The sequence below is a fragment of the Pipistrellus hanaki genome (genome assembly GCF_964339955.1).
Source record: "Pipistrellus hanaki genome assembly, chromosome: 14".
Classification (NCBI taxonomy): domain Eukaryota; kingdom Metazoa; phylum Chordata; class Mammalia; order Chiroptera; family Vespertilionidae; genus Pipistrellus; species Pipistrellus hanaki.
The window spans coordinates 15,018,163-15,038,919 of record NC_140516.1 but is presented as its reverse complement, the minus strand read 5'-3'; the positions used below and the strand labels follow the sequence as shown (position 1 = coordinate 15,038,919).

Below are 20,757 nucleotides of genomic sequence, written 5' to 3'. Positions count from 1 at the left end.
ATAGCACACTTCTCTATTTTCCTTCTTCCCAGAGATGGACACATGACCCAGGCTAAGCCAGTCACTGGCCCTCATTCCCACAAACATAACTGTTGAGGGGTGGGATTTGTGAAATGGTCAAAAGCAGCTATTGCTGCAGTTTGAGCTCAGAGAGTATGAATTTGGAGCTGCCTGTGACCATCTTTCCACTTGTCGGGGATACATAGGAATCCAGTCTACAACAGGAAAAAGTCCTGCAGAGATAAGCAGTGCCCGGCTCCTCAGTACTGATTCTCCCCATTATTGCTCTCAATCTGTGAGCTACTCAAATAACCTTCCAACCCAGCTAAGGGAGCCTGTAAGTCCCCTCCTTTTTTTTTTTTTTTTTTTTTTTTTTTAAATATTTTATTGGTATTTTACAGAGGGGAAGAGAGAGGGATAGAGAGCTAGAAACATCGATGAGAGACAAACATCGATCAGCTGCCTCCTGCACACCCCCTACTAGAGATGTGCCGGCAACCAAGGTACATGCCCTTGAATCGAACCTGGGACCCTTCAGTCTGCAGGCTGGCACTCTATCCACTGAGTCAAACCGGTCTCGGCTCTCCTCCCTTTTTTTATCTAAGTGCCAGTCAGGGCCTCCTGTGAGTCCCAGGAGTCCCTCTTGCAGGGGCCAGATAAGTTGGAAACCTTATAAATCCAGGACTTATAACAGTTGGGGGCTGTTCCCATTTGGTTCTATAATTAACCCTCACCCAAAACACTTGGTCAAGCTGAGGAGGGCCCAAGGCTGTTCACTCCTCCTCCCTCTACACACCCCCAACAGGATTTCCGTCATTCGAAATAGGAATTTCAGACACATGGAGCATTACTCCCACTGTCATGCCAACCTCAGCTGGTTAAAAATTATAATAAAGACAGCCCGTAGAGCAGTGCTTGCCAAACGTTAGCTAGATTGGAATCACCTACAACTGGTCTGAGGTATGGAGACAACTTATTCAAGTTCTCAGGTGATGCTGATGCTACTAGTCTGGGGATCAAACTTTGAGAAATGCTAGGTATAAACATCCCTTCAAATCACACAAAAGGTGCTCTCTGCCTTTAAAATAGATCTTCCTTCAACTTACTTTCTTTAAAAAAAACAAAACAAAAAAAAAAACAAAAAACACTGAATTTCTAATTACTCTAGGGAATAGTTCCTCTAACCTGTTTTAATATTGTTTCGCCCATATTCCTTCAGAAACCTTAGGGCATGTAAGATATGACATAATATGTAAGGATATATCAATGAGGGGCTTTTAAAACACGATGGTTTCCTTATTAGTGAAGTCTCACTTCCATTAATATCCACCTTCATTCAGTTAGCAGCTTGTAAAGCAAATCATATTTACAAGCATCTAGTCAAACATCCCAGAGACATTAGGTTTTATCAAAAATAGTAAGACATAAGTGTCTCCTGTTTTAATGCTCAAACAAGCTTGAAATACAATTGAAATGGGTTTAAGAGGTTGCAATCTCCTTTAAAAGTAAGGTAAATCACAGCTCCCTGAAAAGACAAACAGGAAAGAGAAATAGAGAAGAAAGAGAGGAAGAAAGCCAAAGAAGAGTCTGAGATAAAAAGATAAATTTATACTGGAATAAATTTAGTATGAAACAGTATGGGCAAGCGGTCACCAACCTTTCGGACCTCACCGACCACCGTGCTGCTCGGACCACCAGTTGGCGACCGCTGGTATGGACAATATTTAGTTCTCAGCTGAACAGTAAGTTCATGGGTATTTATTATCTAATTTTTATAACATACACGCATATTACATATAATGTTTGGTATACATGAATATTACGTTTTAAAAACTGTTAAGAGGGAAGAAGATACGGAAAAATATTACTGGGAAACATCCTCAGGTGGGCCTGGATAAAAATAAATTACAAAGTGCATTATTAATCCAAATCTTCCCTAGAGTCTTTCCTCCAAGAAAGTCTAGTCCCCATACACTCAAAGGTCAATAAACCTGGGAACAGGTTTTAAAACAGTTCTATTACACTGTAAATATTTACAACTTTGAGTGATCAGAATTTATTCAATTGTACAAGTTATTCAATGAATTACTAGAACAGAGCATCTAGCAAATAATTCTATTAGCCTTTCAGTCTAACATTTTTCTTCCAAGAAAAACATTACAGCATTTCTAAAAGTTTGTGTTTCCCAAACAAATCATTCAAAAATTAATAAAGCAGACTAAAGAATGCTTGATATTCTAATCTAAACTTTCTCTGACACTAAAAATTTTCCACAAGGCTCCTTCCAACTCCTAACATACCTCCCACAACTGTTCCACCCGGCTTTGAGAGGACTCCAGCTTTTTGTTTTTCCTACAGATAGCCCATATTCAACTGTTGGTCTTCCTGACATCTGTGTTAGACTTTAATCTTTTCGACAGTTTTCATGACAAATGCAACACACACACACACACACACACACACACACACACACACACGCACAATTCAGGCTTTTAAATCAGACCAATACAATGTGGTATACCAATATATCAAAAAATGTGGCATGTCTCTTTCATATAAGCAGGATGGATTTTCTAAGACTACTAAGAGTGATTACTAGTTATATTCCTGTTCTTCCCAATAATCCCTCTGCAAATTGCCATTTGTTTTAACTTAACTCCATGAATTCCAGTCATATTTCTGATCCCAAAGAGAGTGAGTTACAAGTGCTCTTTAATGGAATGACCAACTTTTCTACCAAAAACTCAGAAATCATGCTAGCCTCTTTCCCACAGCTTTCTCTACTTGAGCAGTGAACCCTGTCACGGGCATAATCCCGAAAGAACAGCATTTCAAGCTTCAGTTAGAAAGAAGCTTTAAATCAAGATATTGTCCTTAACTGAAAGTGCTGTACAGGCTGTATTTTGGAGGTTCCTCCAAAGTTCAAAACTTCCCCTTCCTCTCCTGTCAGAAAAAACCTGAAGATAACTTCAAAAATACCTCTGCTTTTCACCATACAGCATCCTTACTCCCTTCCTTATGGAAAATGCCCCTTTCTATCATTGTTACTGCCCCACTCCACCTTTAATTCACCCCTATAACTTCAATAGTCATTTTATATAGCATATTCCCCCTTATCAGACAGCTAGCCAAAGTTCTTTCTGAAAATGAAACTGAGAAAGAAATGATACTCTCTCTCTGAATGCCTGAACTATATAAATAAAGCTCAGGTGATGTTAGGGACCAAGCTTTGACATATAGGACAAAAAGTGAATGAAGCATATTTGAAAAGATTAAAAATGAAGCCGATATGCAGAGAGGAAGAAATCATTGTGATGTTCCTGTTACTCTTGTCTAATCACACTCCTGACCTCTGGTTGCTGAGACCCTACCCCCACAATCCTATCTAACAAACAAGTAATATGCAAATTGGCCATCACTCCAACACACAAGATGGCCTCTTGCATCAGCTTATCAAACCTCTTGCTCAGCCTGCCCTGTAGCAACTGATAAACTGAGTGGGGTTTCCATTCTCCTGCAGCCTTAGTGACAAGGTAGCTGGTTCTCCTTGGCTCAGTGTTAGAAGGAAGAGTGGTGCTCACTCAGAGTAATGGTGCATGTTACTGTGTTTCCTCTCCCCCACCCCTCCTTAGCAGCTCATCACCGCTTACACAGAGCATCCCCAGACTTTGTTTCTCAGTCCGCAACAATAAACAGAATTGCCTCCCTGAAAGAAAGGAAGAAAGGAAGGGAGGAAGGATGGAAAAAATGCATTCCCCAATGTAGGAAAAAGGTCAGGATTATTGTTCCCAGAATAGAAAATACAAAAAAAAAAAAAGATTACCATAATCATTATCAAGAACCCCAAATTAATAAGATTCATCAGGAATGTCCATCTTTATTAGATGGTCCCTCCAATAGGAAGCATAATAAGCGTAAAGATAAGGTTATCAAAATATGAGGTCCAATCTGACCACCAGCAAGTGACAAACCAAAAAAGCTGTAATTTAGAAATGCCTAGAATGACACCTGGCACATAGAAGACACTTAAGAAATGTTATTTCTGATGTGGGGTAGGAGCTGAATAGCTGGACATGTTGCCAAGAGCATCTCAAGGCACACTGGGAAAGAAATGGCTTGGAGAATGGTGGGAAGCCCACACAACCTCAAACCTGGGCTAAGTGAGAGGAAACAAGGAGCCCAGTCTATCAGCAGACAAGTCAGGCTCTTTATCGCTTGGGAATTCATGTGGGAAAAGAGTAGACAGAGGCAGTGGAAGGGAAGAAGGAAAACAAGTAAACATCACATTGTACATGCTTTCCTTGTTGCTTAAATGTTGGTATTTCCAAATGTTAACATATATTTCTCATTTTAAGAAAGAATGTGCAGTATCTTCTCTTGATTGTATTAATAAAACTATTTCATAATATGACTATCAAAACACTGGTTAAGCATTTAAAAAGCAGTAATATAAAAAGCAGCAATCCTTTAGAGATTTAAACTTGTAAAACTATGTTTTCTAATTTGGAGACTGCTAAATATACATATGGGAAGTTTTAAAGCCTGATTTCTAAGTTTAAAGAAACTATTTAGATATATACATAAAAACTTTAAAACTATATACAGCCATTAAAAGAACTCCAAAAATATTAACAATGTCTGAGAAATGGGTTCACAATCACTTCTCTTCACTCAACTTCTGCCCTTTAATAAACATATTGTTAGTAGACTATTTCTATAAGCAAATGAGCTAAAAAATAAAAAATAAAAATAAAAAAGTCGAAGTAGCACTAAAGTGAACAAATTCAAATCACAAACAGAGTTCGAAAAATCCAAATGATTAACTCCACAGCTGGACTAGTTGGCATGATAACACCACCAGTCCCTTTTACCCCAAAACAAACTTCATCCTAAGAGAACTTCAGTGTCTTCACCACCCTAAGGGCACAAGTGAAAAGTAAAATTTTGTACAATATATATTTTAGATTTTTAAACTTCAGTAAGGAGTCTGAGGTGAAGGCTAACTATTCCCAAAGTAGAGTTTTCAATAAAACATCACTAAAGACTAAATTTTTAAAGTTATACTCCATAAAAAAATAATCATTTGAAAAAAGTGGCATTCCCTTTAGAAAAGAATGTTTTTATACAAATAATAACCAAACACTGAAAGCAATAAAAAGTTACCTCATTTGTAATACCAATAAATACATTAATTACCTGAGAATAAACTTAAGAAAATTTAAATTGACCCTAAAATGTTTAATCCAAAATGGATTAAAGACTACTTTGAAGTTTAAAACTATAAACCTCTTGGGGGGGGGGGAGGTATAAACCTTCATAACCTTGATTAGGCAACTGGATACAACACCCAGGCAAGTTTCTAAGATATGACACCTAAAGCGCAAATTTAAAACTTCTATCCTTTAAGTAAAAGTCAATCCACAGACTGTGGAAAAAATTTGCAAATCATATTTCTAATAGATCTTTAGGACCTGGAATATATACAGAATTCTTAGAACAAATAAAAATATTAAAATAGTCCGTTTTTTAAATGGAAAAAGTTTTTTAAATTTTTATTTACTTATTTTTCAGAGAGAGAGGAAAGGAGAGAGAAATATCAATTTGCTGTTCTACTTATTTATGAATTCATTGATTGGTTCTGGAATGTGCCCTGACCAGGGATCGACAATGCTAGAACTAACTGAACTACCCAGCCAGGGCTTAAATGGGAAAAGGATTTGAAGAGACATTTCTCCAGAGAAGATATATAAAAGGCCAGTAAGTACATGAAAAAACACTCAATATCATTTTATGGAACTGCAAATGAATACCACAAAGGATATCACTTCACAGCCCCTAGGATAGCTATAGTGAGAGGGGGAAAGTGGATGAGGATGTGGAGAAACTGAAACACTCAGAAACTTGCCTGGGTGTTTACGTTCCTACTGCTGGTAGGAATGTAAAATGGTAGAGCTACTTTGGAAAAGTTTTTCAGTTCCTCAAGAAAGTTAAGCATAGCCCTAGCTGGTTTGGCTCAGTAGATAGAGCATTGGCCTGCGGACTGAAGGGTTCCATTCTGGTCAAAGGCACATGCCTGGGTTGCAGGCTCAATCCCCAGTAGGGAGAATGCAGAAGGCAGACGAACAATGATCCTCTCTCATCATTGATGTTTCTATCTCTCTCTCTCCTCTCCCTCTCCCTTCCTCCCTGAAATCAATAAAAATATTTTTTTAAAACGTTAAACATGGAGTTACCATATGACTCCACAATTCCACTCCTAGATTTATACCTGAGATTAAAACTCATGTCCATACAAATATTTGTACAAGAATGTTCATAGAAGTATTCATAATAGTAAAAAAGATGAAAACAACCCAAATGCCCATCAGTTGAAGAATAAACAAAATATGATCTATCCATACAATGGAATATTATGCAGTGGTAAACATGCCACAACACAAATGAATCACTAAAAACATACATTCTCATTTCACTGGGACAATACTTAGGAATAGGAATGCTGAGTTGTATGGTACGTGTAAGTTTGTTTACCTTTATAAAGAACTAACAAATGTTTTTCTAAAGTCAAAACCACTTGCATTGCCATCAGCAATGGAAGACATACCAATGGCTTCACATCCTCATTAGCATTTGAGATTGTCATTTTTCCTTTTTTCCTTCATTTTTTTAATTTATTGATTCTCTCACTAGGTATATGGTGGTAGCTCAATCTGGTTTTAATTTGCAATTCCAAAATTACTAATGATGTTTAATATGTTTGGGTGTGTTTACTTGCTGTCCATACACCTTGTTTGGTAGTTTGTGCTTATATTTTTCGCCAAATTTTTAACTAGGCTGTTTACCAATTATTAAATTTTCTGAGTCCTTTTTCTTTGTTGTTGTTAATCCTCACCCAACGGTATTTTTCCCTTGATCTTTTGGAGAGGGAAAAACAGAAACATACATGGGAGAGAAACACATCGACTGTTTGCCTCCTGCACTTGCCATGACCAGGGCATAGGATAGGAAGGAGCCTGCAACCAATGTGCATGCTCTTGATCAGAATTAAACCCAGGAGCTTTAGTCCACAGGTCACCCCTCTGTCCACTGAGCCAAACCAGCTAGGTCCTGAGTTCTTTCTAGAATACTAGAGGCCCAGTGCACAAAATCCGTGCAAGAGTAAGCCTTCCTTCCCCCAGCTGCCGGCACCGGCTTTCCTCTGGCACCCGAGTCCTGGGCTTCCCTCAGTCCCAGCTTCATCCAGGTGGTCTGGTCTAATTAACATATTCCGCTTTTATTATTATAGATAATCCTTTGTCAGATATGTGAAAGAGGAATATTTACTATCAATGTGCAGCTTGACTTTCATTCTCATAACACTGTTTCCAACACCAGAAGTTAATTTGGCTGAAGTTGAATTTATCAATTTATTCATTTATAGAGAATGCTTTTGGTGTCATATCTGAGAAATATTTGCTCGACCCAAGGTGAAAAAGATTCTGTTGATATTTTCTTCAAGATATTTTATAGCTTTCGGTCTTACCTTGAGGTCTAGGAATCATTCTGAACTAGTTTTTGCATAAAGTGTGAAGTGTTTTTTGCATTGAGGCTATAATAAAGGAAAAGAAGCTACTTTGCGTTTGAGTGCTGATTGCTCGGAAACCCTGTTTCCCTCCCTCTTCTGACCCACATCTGGGTGAAGCAATAAGCACGTTCAGCCATTCCTCCCGCTGTGTTGGTGGGAAGTTCCACACATGGGAACTATCAAACCGGTCCCTCCTCTGAGCCACAATAAACACAAAAACGGCCACCCCGCTTCACTCTTGCTTCATTCTGGACTGAACCTAAGCCCTAGTCCTTGAAGAATCCTTTTGCACTTTATTGTGCCAGTAAACTTTATTTCATAGTTCATATCCATTGGTACTTTTTTAAAAATATATTTAATTGATTTTTCACAGAGAGGAAGGGAAAGGGATAGATAGCCAGAAACATCAATGAGAGAGAAACATTGATCAGCTGCCTCCTGCACACCCACCACTGGTGATGTGCCTGCAACCAATGTATATGCCCTTGACCGGAATCGAACCTGGGATCTTTCAGTCGCAGACCATCGCTCTATCCACTGAGCCAAACCGGCTTCGGCTCCACTGGTACTTTTAATAAATTCCTAGGCGGGGGGCTGACTGGTGTCTAATAGGGGATACTAGGTGCCCAAATAAAACAGATTTTTTTGTATGAGTATCCAATTATTCCATTCTATCCTCTCGGTACTGAACTGCCTTTATACCTTTGCCAAAAACAAACTATTTTTGTGTGGATTCTCTACTTTGCTCCATGAATCTGTATGTTTTTCTTTTCTCCAATACCACGCTGTCTTGAGTACTGGTAGCTACACAATAAGTTGAAATCAGGTAGTATGAGTTTTCCAACTTTGTTCTTCTTTTTCAAAACTGTTCTGCCTTTTCTACTTCCTTTTTATTATATCAGCTTTAGATTCAGCTTGTCAGTTTCTGTAAGAAATCCTACTGAGCCCTAGCCGGTTTGGCTCAGTGGATAGAGCGTTGGCCTGAGGACTGAAGGATCCCAGGTTCGATTCTGGTCAAGGGCATGTACCTTGGTTGCCTGTACATCCCCAGTAGGGGGTGTGTAGGAGGCAGATGATTGATGTTTCTAACTCTCTATCCCTCTCCCTTCCTCTCTACAAAAAATGAAATATATATTTTTTAAATCCTAATGAGATTTGGACTGGAATTGTATTGAATCTACAGATCAGTTGAAGAATGGAAATCTCAACAAGAATGAGTCTTCCAATCCATGAATATGAAATATATCTCCATTTATGTAGTACTCTTTGGTTTCGTTCATTGCTGTTTTATAATTTTCAGTATATAAATCTTGGGCATATTTTTCAATACTTAAATATTTTATGGTTTTTGGTGCTATTGCAATGGTACTTTTAAATTATAATTTTCCATTGCTCTTGCTAGTATAAAGAAATACAGTTGAGCCGGGCCAGCATGGCTCAGTGGTTGAGCACCAACCTATGAACCAGGAGGTCGTGGATCAATCCCGGTCAGGGCACATGCACAATATTTCCATGCCACATGGGCATTTTCGTTGTTGTTAATCCTCACCCAAGGATATTTTTTCCATTATTTTTTTTAATGTTTATAATAAAAACCCAAGCTAATATTTTTAAATATGTTTTTATTGATTTTTTAGAGAGAGGAAGGGAGAGGGATAGAGAAATAGAAACCCATGAGAAGTATCATCGATCAGCTGCCTCCTGCCCACCCCCTACTGGGGATCATGTGCACAAACTGTGTAGGTCCCCTGACTGGGAATCAAACCAGGGACCTCTTGGTTCCTGGGTGGATGCTCAAATCATTGAGCCACACCAGCCTGGCTTTTTTATAGAAAGTGGAAGAGAGGAAGGGAGGGAGGAGAATAGGGGTGGGGGAGGAGAGGAATATAGAGGAAGAGAGAGAGAAACATCAGTGTGAGATACATCAATTGATTGCCTCCCACATGCACCTGGGCCAGGGATCAAACCTGCAACCCAGGTGCATGCCCTTGACCAGGAATCAAACCCAAGACCCTTCTGTGCTTGGGTCGACATGCTAACCACTAAACCACACTGGCCAGGGCTGTGTGGTTTCAACTTCAATTTTTTTGACTCAAGATTCATACCTATTAGATTCTCAATGGATTCATGACCGCAAAAGAAGTTGAAAATTGCTATGTATTTCACAGGGCACACTTTTCAAATCTAAAAGGAGTAATTAAATATTTGCCCAAGGTGGGAATGGCTGGGGGTGGGGTTAGGGGTGGGGGTGAAGGGAAGTAGTCAATTGGGGAAAAAGGAGACTTATGTAAACCTTTAGACCAGTGTTTCCCAATCTTTTGACATATGCGCACCCCTTCTATAATTTTCGTAACGCTGAGTACCCCTCGTACTCATGAGAACGTAGAATTAGGCGCAGCTAAGCACGGTGCAGTGCATATCCCCACCAAACTCCGGTGCAACGCGTACCCCCACCAAACTCTTCCCGTACCCCTGGGGGTACGGTACCACACTTTGGGAAACACTGCTTAGACAATAAAAAAATAACTAAAAAATAAAAGGAGTAATTATATCCCAGTTTATTACTAATTGCTAAGTAAAATCAGACTTTCCATTCACAGAAATGAAGGTTCGGAAGCTTAATGACTACCTCCCAGGAATAAAAGCAGGAGTTTGAACTTAATTGCCCTATGAATGATACTACTTGTCAGTGTACACCCCACTCTGCAGTTTGAGAAAAGGTTAACGCCTCCTTACCAAAAATCCAAGCTTCACCTGCAACAACCTGGACTACCTATCAGTGGTCGGCAAACTCATTAGTCAACAGAGCCAAATATCAACAGTACAACGATTGAAATTTCTTTTGAGAACCAAATTTTTTTAACTTAAACTTCTTCTAATGCCACCTCTTCAAAATAGACTTGCCCAGGCCGTGGTATTTTGTGGAAGAGCCACACTCAAGGGACCAAAGTGCCGCATGTGGCTCGCGAGCCGCAGTTTGCTGACCAGGGACCTAGCTGATATAAACTTTCTTTTTTTTAATAGGGCTTTTGTACTGCCTAAATAATTATTATTCTGTAATATTGTAGTTAAACGTTATATACAATCTGTCATCTATTTTACTACTTTAGTTACAAAGACACAAAATGGCTATTGTAACTATATGCCTGCCAAAGCCCCGGCTTTTGGTACTTCAAAATGAAATTCATTTTAAGAGGTCAAAGGAAACAGCATTAGCCATCTAAAAAAAAAATAAATAAGACAAAGTAGTCCTTTTTTCAGTTTGTCTATGTTAAATTTTTAAGAAACATTTGCCACCAGCTATTTAAATGTTCCAAAGCAAAAAAAGAAAATAAAACATAACTTTTAAAGGTAAGTGAAGTGATAACACCTATGTTTCCCACAGAACAAATATTTAAAGTTCATATTTTTCTATAGGTCCGCTCAGGCTAAAACCAAAGTTAAAGAAAAATCATGAAGTGTCCATTTAAATTCCAAATCAAGGCTAACCATACTCAAAACTGTCCACTTTCGGCTTCTTGGATATTTCCTGCTAAGGTATTCACTTTCCCCACAGAAACTGGATCGGAAAAATCCCTTTGAAATGTTTTATAAATTAAATTCCAGCGTTCCTGCTATGCGGGCTGAATATTTCATTTGATTATTTTAGGAAAAGACTGGTCTCATTCATAAACCACGTCTAAGCCTAAAAGGGGAAACAGGTTTCCTTCCAGAACCTTTAAAAAAAAAAAAAAAAAAAAAAAAAAAAAGCCAAAAAGTTGATGAAAGAGCCCTGCTGCCACGTCTCTCCCCCTCCCCCGCTCACGTAGCGGCCACTGCATCCCGCGGCGCATTCCTGGGGGAAGCCGGAGCCGCCTCCCAGAGAAACCACAAACAGTTAAGCTGGCAGCCCCGGCCTTTCGGATCGATTCCTAAAAGGAGATTCCTTCCTCGTCCCTTTCTGAAGCAAACAGTGCAAACACTCTCAAGTCGTCTCCGCTCTGCCCCGGCGCGAAAGATGGCTTAGTGTCTAAAATCTAAATTGTATTTGTTTTGTTTTTACTATTTATATATATATTTTTTATTTTCCCCCCATCACTATGTACCCCTCTGTGCCCTCTTCCACCGTGCCCCCCCCCCAAACACACACACACACCACCACCACCACCACCGGACTGTAATTAACACATTCAGTTATTTCGGGAAAATAGCCTCATTCACGGCACCATTCTCTCTCCCCCTGAAGACATAGCTCGGGGGGCCACGCCTGTACCCCAACTCAGAGCTCTCACCCCACCATGGCATGCGGGTGGACGTTAGAAGCACCAACTCAGGCGCCTTTAGGGAAACCTCGGTAAGAAGCGGGAGGGGGAAGCCCCGCTGCCCCGACCACCGGCCGCCCTGACAGCCACTTCCTCCCCCAGAACCTCGGGAGTCGCCCCCCGGGGCACGGCCGCTGCCCCGGCCGCCCGGCCGGCGTGGCACCCCGGGGTGAAGCCTGAGCGGGTGCCCAGCCCCGGAGACTCTCCGGAGGGTAAAGCGCCCGGAGAGGAGCGGAGCGGCCGCTCCGGCTGGAAAGCCCGCTCTCTGCGGCCACATGCGGGCCAGCCGCGGCCCCGGAGGCCGGAGCCCCCCGCCAGCAGCCCCGCCAGGAGGCCCGGGTACGAGAGGAGCTCGGGGGAGATCAACAGGGTGATGCCTCCCAGGGAAGAAACATTCAAGAAAGTTCTGGTCCTCGGGGCGGGGACAGAGGCTGCCGCAGCCCGGACGGCCGGGGGCGCTCCCGGGTGAGGAGGGGAGAAGGGGCGCCCGGACGGGGCGCGGAGGGGCCTCCGGGCCGGCCGGGGGGCGCGGGGCGAGGGGCCGAGCCCCCAGAGAGGAGACCGCGGCTGCCGCGGGAAGCTGGAGGGCCCCCACCCCCAAACCATCCCGCCGGAGGGGGCAGGGGCCGGACCACCAGGACCGGGAGGGGGACCATGGCCGCCGGAGGGCCTCGGCCTCGGTCTCCACGGCCCCCGGGGAGCGCCTCACCTGGGGAGCGGAGCGGGGCGGGAGCGCGGTCCTCGGTGCCCTGTTGCCTCACCCGGGCGGGAAGCCTCCTCCGTCCCTCTGCCCGCGGGCGGCGCGACTGGGCAGCAGAGGGAGCCCGTCAGCCTTTTATAACCCCGGGCAGCGCCGGAGTGGGGGGACCGCAGCCTCTACGTGAGCCCGAGCACACCAGCGTGCGCCCACTGCGCAGGCGCCGCCGGCCGGCCGCCCCGCCCCGCGTGACCACGCCTACTCCTGGCAGGCCCCGCCCCCTCCCGTGCCCACGCCCGCTCTCCCCACGGGCTCGTGGAGTCTGCGTCCGGGAGGTGGGCCCGGCGGGCGGGCGGGCCGGGACGCAACGCGCCTGCGCAAGGTTCTCGCCCGGCCACAGTCACCCTGGTTACCTCGAAGGCGCCCAGCTACTTTGCATCAGTTCTTTAGCACCTTGATGTCAGCATTGGCCTCTGGCCTGAAGGATGAGGCCACCTGGCAGGAGATAGCTTACACAGGAGAAGAGGAACATATAGGAATAAAAATAGAAGCAGAAAGCGAGCTTCCAGTGGATCCCTGGTTATCTCAGCTGTCCTGGCCCTGAGCCTTTTTGTTTCCCTAACTTCCCTTTTTCACCTCTACTGTCGTGCACATCTCTCTTCGCCTTTGTATTTTATCAGTATGTAATGGAATCTGTGCTCCAGAAACAGATTATTTTATTTTTTTAATTAAATATTGTTGAACCTATTACAGATGTCCCCTTTTTCCCCCCTCATTGACCCCTTCTAGCCCGCCCCCACCGCCTGCCCGGGCCTTCACCACCCTATTTTCTGTGTACATGGGTTATGCATATATGCATACAAGGTCTTTGATCTCTTCCCACCCAGCCAGCCTCCCCCGCCTTCCCTCTGAAGTTCTGCAGTCTGTTCTATGCTTCTATGTTTCTGGATCTATTTTGTTCATCAGTTTATTTTACCCACTAGATTCCACATAGGAGTGAGATCCTGTGATACTTGTCTTCCTCTGGCTTATTTCACTTAGCATAATACTCTCCAGGTGCCTCCAGGCTGAGACAGATTTTGATTTTGATTTTTTTTTTTTTTTTTTTTTTTTTTGGTTCAATTCCTGGCTTAGTCCCCTCTAACGTTGGGCATTAACCCCTCTGTATCCCAGTTTCACCATCTATGAGGTAGATGCCTCATGGGATTATTGTGAGAATTAAATGATAGTGTGTGTAAAGCACTTAACACAAGCTTAGCACACAGAAAGGACTTGGTAAGTATCGATAGATTGTGTTGTTGTAGCACAGCATGTCCAACTGTGGACACACACATGAGGCCCACAACGAATATTTTGCCCCCCAGCCAATGTAATGGTATTTAAGGAACATTTTAATTAAAATTTCATAACTTAATTTTTACAATATCCTGTTATACATAATTATTAATAACGAACTACAACATTCACTACTGACTGATTACACTGTAATGATGTTGCATTCATTTCCCTTATACGCCTTATGTGCAGGCTCACCATTTCTCTCCACTAATACTAGCAGCAAATATTTTAGCAGCCAATTGCCACATCATTAGTCTTGTACTGACTTGTTTGGAAATATTTCGCTTTCGGAGAACAAGAAAAATAGGTTTATTTGTGTTACGCTTATTAATCTGTGCAGTTATTCAGTAGTTTAATGTTTAAGAAAAAGTATTAATTTTTATTAAAATGTTCTTTTATTTTATGTTAACGATTACTCATTTATTTCAGCCCTTTGTATTCAGCATGTCACTATCAAAATAAACCTACGTTTCTTTGAAAATCAAAGCTTTTGTTTTTTTTCCAGCCCACATACACTTAACCTTGTTTATTTGGCCCGTGTTAGCCTTTGAGTTTGACGTGCTTGTTATAGCATATAGGCACCCAATGTTGTCTTAGTCTTAGTCAAGCATTTGCCTTGGTCATTGTGTTGCTAAAAGAAGAAAGCTTTTTCTTATCAGGGAGCATACCATGAAGGAGATAATCTTCCCCTGTCAGTGAAAGGGAAGAATGACTTCTCCAAGACTTATTCTTTAAAAATGGCTTCTGAAGTTTTCCACTGTTACTAAAAAGCATAGTAATTAAACATTAACCTTTGACTCTTCCCTAGTAAGTAGGGTCAATTATCCAGACGCAGAGAGGGAGGGTCCTTTGGGAGCCCAAGGCAGTAGATACTGCAGTGCCCCCCTCACCTGGGATTTCGCTTTCTGCAGTTTCTGTGGTTTCTGCTGTCATGGTCTGAAAATATTAAATGGAAAGTTCCAGAAACAAACAATTCATAGAGTTTAAATTGCAGGCTTCTGGATTCCATTATGAGATCTTGAGCCATCCTGCTCCATCCCTCCCAGGCGTGAATCACCCTTTGTCCAGCTTATCTTCCAGGAATCCCCTTCCTGCCCATTCGTCACTTTGCAGCCTCTGGGTTATCAGATCCGCTGTCACAGTATCACAGAATTTATGTTCAAATAAACTTTTTCCTTTAATGACCCCAAAGCACAAGAGTAGTGAGGCTGGCAATCCGGATATGCCAAAGAGAAGCTGCAAAGTGCTTCCTTTAAGTAAAGAGGTGAAAGTTCTCTACTTAATAAGGAAAGAAAGAAAATCATATTTTGAGGTTGCTAAGAATGAATCGTCCATCTGTGAAATGGTTAAAAAAAAAAAAATGGGAAAAAGAAATTCATGCTGCCTTAACCGGTTTGGTTCAGTGGATAGAGCGTCAGCATGTGGACTGAAGGGTCCCAGGTTTGATTCCGGTCAAGGGCATGTACCTTGGTTTGGGGCACATCCCCAGTAGGAGGTGTGCAGGAGGCAACTGATCCATGTTTCTCTCTCATCAATGTTTCTAACTCTCTATCCCTCTCCCTTCCTCTCTGTAAAAAAAAAATCAATAAAATATTTTTTTTTAAAGAAATTCATGCTAATTTTGCTGTTGCACCTCAAACTGCAGAAGTTACAGCCAGTGTGTGACAAGTGCTTAGTTTAGAAGAAAAGGGCATTACATTTGTGGGTGGAAGATGTGAACAGAAAACCTTGTGTTCCAATTTACAGCAACATGTTGCACCAGAAAGCATTGAGCCTCAGCAAGGGATCCCCTGACATGAGTGACCATATTAACATAACTTTTATTTCAGCACATTGTTATAATTATTCCATTTTATTATTAGTTGTTAATATCTTACTGTGTCTGATTTACAAATTTAATTTTATCTCAGTTTGTATATATTGAGACAAAACATAGTATTATAGCTCTGACCGGTTTGGCTCAGTGGATGGAGCTTTGGCCTTTGGACTGAAGGTCCCGGGTTCGATTCTGGTCAAGGGCATGTACCTTAGTTGCAGGCACATCCCCTGTATGGGGTGTGCAGGAAGCAGCTGATTGATGTTTATCTTTCACTCTCATTGATGTTTCTAGCTCTCTATCCCTCTCCCTTCCTCTCTGTAAAAAATCAATAAAAAATATTTTTTTTAAAAAAAACATAGTATATGTAGGGTTTGTCACTCTCTGTGATTTCAGGTATCCACTGGAGATTTTAGAACGCATCCCCAGGTATAAGGGGGAACTACTATATAGTCATGTTTAAGTCAGCTGTCTCAAAGCATGGTTGGGAGTCCCTAGGGTCAAAATTATCTCATATTAAGACTTGCCTTGCCTTTTACACTGCAATTAAAGAACAGTGGGGTTTTCCAGAGAGAACATCTTCTGTGCAACAGGTTGAATGCAGAAGCAAATATGAAAATTAGGCCAGATATTAAAGAGGTTTGCAGAAATGTAAAATAATGCCACTCTTCTCACTAAACTTTTTTTGCTTTGGAAAATAGTTATTTTTCATTTTAAAATGTTATTTATGTTAACATGTAACAAATTTATTATTGTTTTAAATTAATTAATAAAGAGTATTTTACATTTGTTTTGTCTCCTGATATAGTAAATGTTAATAGATATGAGCCACATAAAAGCTTTTGGGAATCCTCAATACCTTTTTTAAAAATATATATTTTAGAAACACCACATGACCTCACTCATTGGGGGATGATAAAGATCATTATAAACTGATGAACCAAGAGACAGATATAGAGAAAGTAAAGCAACAGGCAGACTGTCAAATTACAGTGGGGAGGGGAGGAAGATCTGGGGGAGATAATAGATCAACTGAAGGACTTGTGTACATGCATATAAGTACAACCAATGGACATAAAACTCTGGGGAGGGAGGGGATGTGTGGGAAGGAGGGAGGGGGCAAAAAAAATCAATAAAATATGTAAAAATAAATAAATAAATAAAAATTTTAAAAAATAAAATAAAATATATATTTTTATTGATTTCAGAGAGGAAGGAAGAGGGAGAGAGATATAGAAACGTCAGTGATGAGAGAGAATCATTGATTAGCTGCCTTCTGCACGTCCCCAACTGGGGATCGAACCTTTAACCCAGGAATGTGCCCTTGACCAGAATCGAACCCAGGACTCCTCAGTCCGCAGGCTGACATTCTATCCACTGAGCCAAACTACTAGAGCCTCAGTACCTTTCAGGAGTGTGAAATGGTCGTAAGACCAAAGCCTTTGAGAACCATTAGTCTAAACAAAGAGCAGTGAGCCAGCGCCTTGACACAGGAGTCCAAGGTTTGCTAGAAGAGCTTTGCCTCAAATAGAGTTATAACCAACTTATCGTATACGGAGCTGACTGATGAAAACTGGCAGTTTACCCTGTAGGTAAAATAGCTCCAAACCTGGAGGCAGAAGCTAAGAAAGCTGCAGGGGCTTCATTTGCACTAGCCCGTTCCAAGGCCCAGAGAGGCCCCAGTGATTGTAAACATTTTAACTGCAACCTTTAGATTGCCAGGCTTCCTCTGCTCTAGTGATGTTGGAGTGGCTAGCAGGCATTTAAAAAATTTAGCTGAAAGGAAGTTGAATTAGAATACGTTTGGTATGAGTTTAATGGGGTGTATTTTTGTAATTTATAGTCACTTCCATGTATAGTTACGACATTGCCAGCTGTCCCAGTGTAGGAGTGGCATCCAAGAATATTTCTACCCGTCAGTGTGCTGACCCACCCAGCATTGTAAAACAGAGGTGAAGGGCCAGGCATGTATAGCTATTTTAAGGTGTCTTATATTCTAGAGTCAAACATACATGGGTGGTGGAGGAGAAGCAAAGTTGGAAGGGTAGGGAGCCTGAAGCTAATCTATGGGAAATTCTTCCAATTATTGGATGTGAGAAACTTTAATTAAAGATTTGGTACTTACGAATGCTTAGTCAATAAAAGGAAATATTTTGGTCTGAATTTAATGAGGACGTCCACAACAAACTAGTCAGTGTCATCATCTTAAAGAAAACTGAGGTGTGGCTCGGTGGTTGAACATCAACCTATGAACCAGGAGGTCACATTGGGACTCCCAGTCAGGGCACTTGCCTGGGTTGCAGGCTCCATCCCCTTTATAGGGCATACAGGAGGCAGCCAATCAATGATTCTCTCTCATCATGGATGTTTCTTTCTTTTTTCTTTTTTCTTTTTTTAATATATTTTATTGATTTTTTACAGAAAGGAAGAGAGAGGCATAGAGAGTCAGAAACATCGATGAGAGAGAAACATCCATCAGCTGCCTCCTACACAGCCCCCACTGGGGATGTGCCCTCAACCAAGGTACATGCCCTTGACTGGAATCAAACCCAGGACCCTTCAGTCCACAGGCTAATGCTCTATCCACTAAGGCTGGTTCCGGCATCATCATGGATGTTTCTAACTCTCTCCATCCCTCTCTGAAATCAATAAAAAATAAATAAAATCAACAAAAAGACTGTGCCAAACAAGAATAGTTTTTCTACACATAGAAAATAATAAAAATAGCTTTTATTTCATAATTTAAGTGATGTTTCTTTCTTTGACATTGAGCACCTGTATGGTTAACAAAAAGGGAAGCCAAAATAGAAGACTCTGTTATTGAAGGTGTGGCTGACCAAACTGCATTCATACATATGAAACAGTTAAAAAATCATTGAAGAGCATGGATAACTTTTAATTGTGAGGATTACTTGAGAGTTAGGAGAATGAAGGTGATTTTTATGAATAGGTGATAGTGGATAGGTTTTGTTAGCTGGGGATAAAGATGATGGAAACAATATTTTAGAAATATTATGCTATGTGAATTAGAAAAAGAAAGTAGAGTCTAGGCTAGAAATCCAAGATTCATTGGCTACATATTTATGGACACCTAGTTACTGCATCCTAGACACTGACTACTGGGCTATGGAAGATCAAATTTTAATTATCTATGTTTTTAAGGAGTTTACAATGTTATTGAATAGAGTTAAAACCTGCACTTGTGCCGAAACCGGTTTGGCTCAGTGGATAGAGCGTCGGCCTGCGGACTGAAAGGTCCCAGGTTCAATTCCAATCAAGGGCATGTACCTTGGTTTCGGGCACATCCCCAGTAGGGAGTGTGCAAGAGGCAGCTGATCGATGATTCTCTCTCATCGATGTTTCTAACTTACTATCCCTCTCTCTTCCTCTCTCAAAAATCAATAAAATATATATTTTTTTAAATTAAAAAAAAATATATATTTTTTTAAAAACCTGCACTTGTGGCTATCGGAATACTATATGTTCATCCATTAAATATTTGCATGCCTACATGAGCCAGACTATGCTAAGTGCTGGGTATATGATTCCTGCTGTCATAGAATTTAGAGTCCTTTGAAGAAAACCAGCCATACACTTAATAAGTAACTAAATAATTAAATAAAAAATAAATATTAATAAGTGTAATTAAAAAATAAAATGCTATGGAAAAGAATAATAGGAAGACATAATTTAGATATAGATATATCTTTAAAAGCATATGACCTCCTATCATACTTTCAAATTCATAAAGCAGGACATACTAGCTACATAAAAATTGTGCCATGGTCTCTCACTTGGAAAATTGGCGGAATAGTGTTACCAACAACCAAAATAAGAAAGATGAGAAAGTGAGCCAAGTTTGTAGAGAAGCTGCAGATTATTGGATTGGAAAGGACAGGGGCCATCATAGGCTTCAATCAATAATCAGTTGAGTATTAAGCAGATTTCCATATTCCAATAGAAAATTATATAAAGGCTAAAATTCTGACTATTTACAGTTCTAACTTAAAATTGACATGTGATTTCTTTAGATTTCATTCTCAACTTGAGTTAACCACAGTTAACGACATGTATCTTTCTGCTGTGAGTTGGCAGGGAAGGCTACCTGTATTATTAGTGTTGTTCACCAACTATTTCTAGGGCTTTTCTCTTCCCAGACGCAAAGGTCTGTTCTTCTCCGCCTTCTTTGAAATTAGCTGTGGCCAACTAACTTGCTTTGGCCAATGAAAGTGACATGTTTGAAGATCAAATTGTGTTTCACCGTGTTCCCTCCCCACTGTGTAGTTACTATGAAAGCTTGTACCAAGCCTTCATCAGTCCAGGTCTCTGAGTCCCTTCAGTGAACAGACCCCAAACTCTGCCCTGCCTGGCTGTGTAGCCTCACTAAAAAGTAAACTTCTGTTATGCTAATTCCTTAAAACTTAGAGCTGTTTATAACTGTAGCATTACCTAGTCTATATTAACTTCTATACTGCCTGAACAAAGAAACTCAGACTTTTCCTTTATAAAACCTATCACCAGAATTGTATTTATAGATTATATTTGTACCTAGAATGGCTGCTGTGGGTTGCCTGCCTGGTAGTATTCATGTCTCCCTTCTCCAATCTTATTAAGACTTCCCAAATTGCCCAGCCTTTCGGTTTAGGTTTGACTTCTACCTCTGTTCAAGGTGCACAAAACTGCAAAAAAATTTTGCCCCCCCCTCCCACCTTACAATGAGAAAAAAGCCAGATAATCTACAAAAATCATGAAGTCTCTTGAGCAGATCAGACTGCTGAGGTTGAAAGAAAGGTAACCTGAGATCCCAGGAGAAACAGGATACCCATTTGAGATCATTAACAGAGTAAGAAAAAACTAAAAATTTTAACAAATCAGTAAAGGCCATTGTAGGTTAGCATGTCTGCTGGGAACATCAGACACAGGGGAGATTGCACTCAGTTGTTCCCACAATCTTATTGGCACTCAGATATCTACATGATTATGGGCAGGGCAGGAGACCATGAAGAACCTCTCCCTCAATGGTGCAAGCATAGAGATAATT

The 20,757-nt window shown here is 41.1% G+C and overlaps 1 protein-coding gene across 2 annotated transcripts in view; it reads right to left on the bottom strand.

Moving 5' to 3' along the window:
- Positions 1-12,776, bottom strand: part of P4HA1 (prolyl 4-hydroxylase subunit alpha 1) — a 63,802-nt gene extending 51,026 nt beyond the window's left edge. Inside the window, exon 1 of one of the 2 annotated variants that reach the window (XM_084904953.1) lies at positions 12,575-12,776. The gene's annotated coding sequence lies outside the window, so the exon portion shown is untranslated. The remainder of the gene's footprint in view (positions 1-12,574) is intronic. The other variant, XM_084904952.1, reaches the window with a different exon arrangement.
- Positions 12,777-20,757: the final 7,981 nt, after the last annotated feature.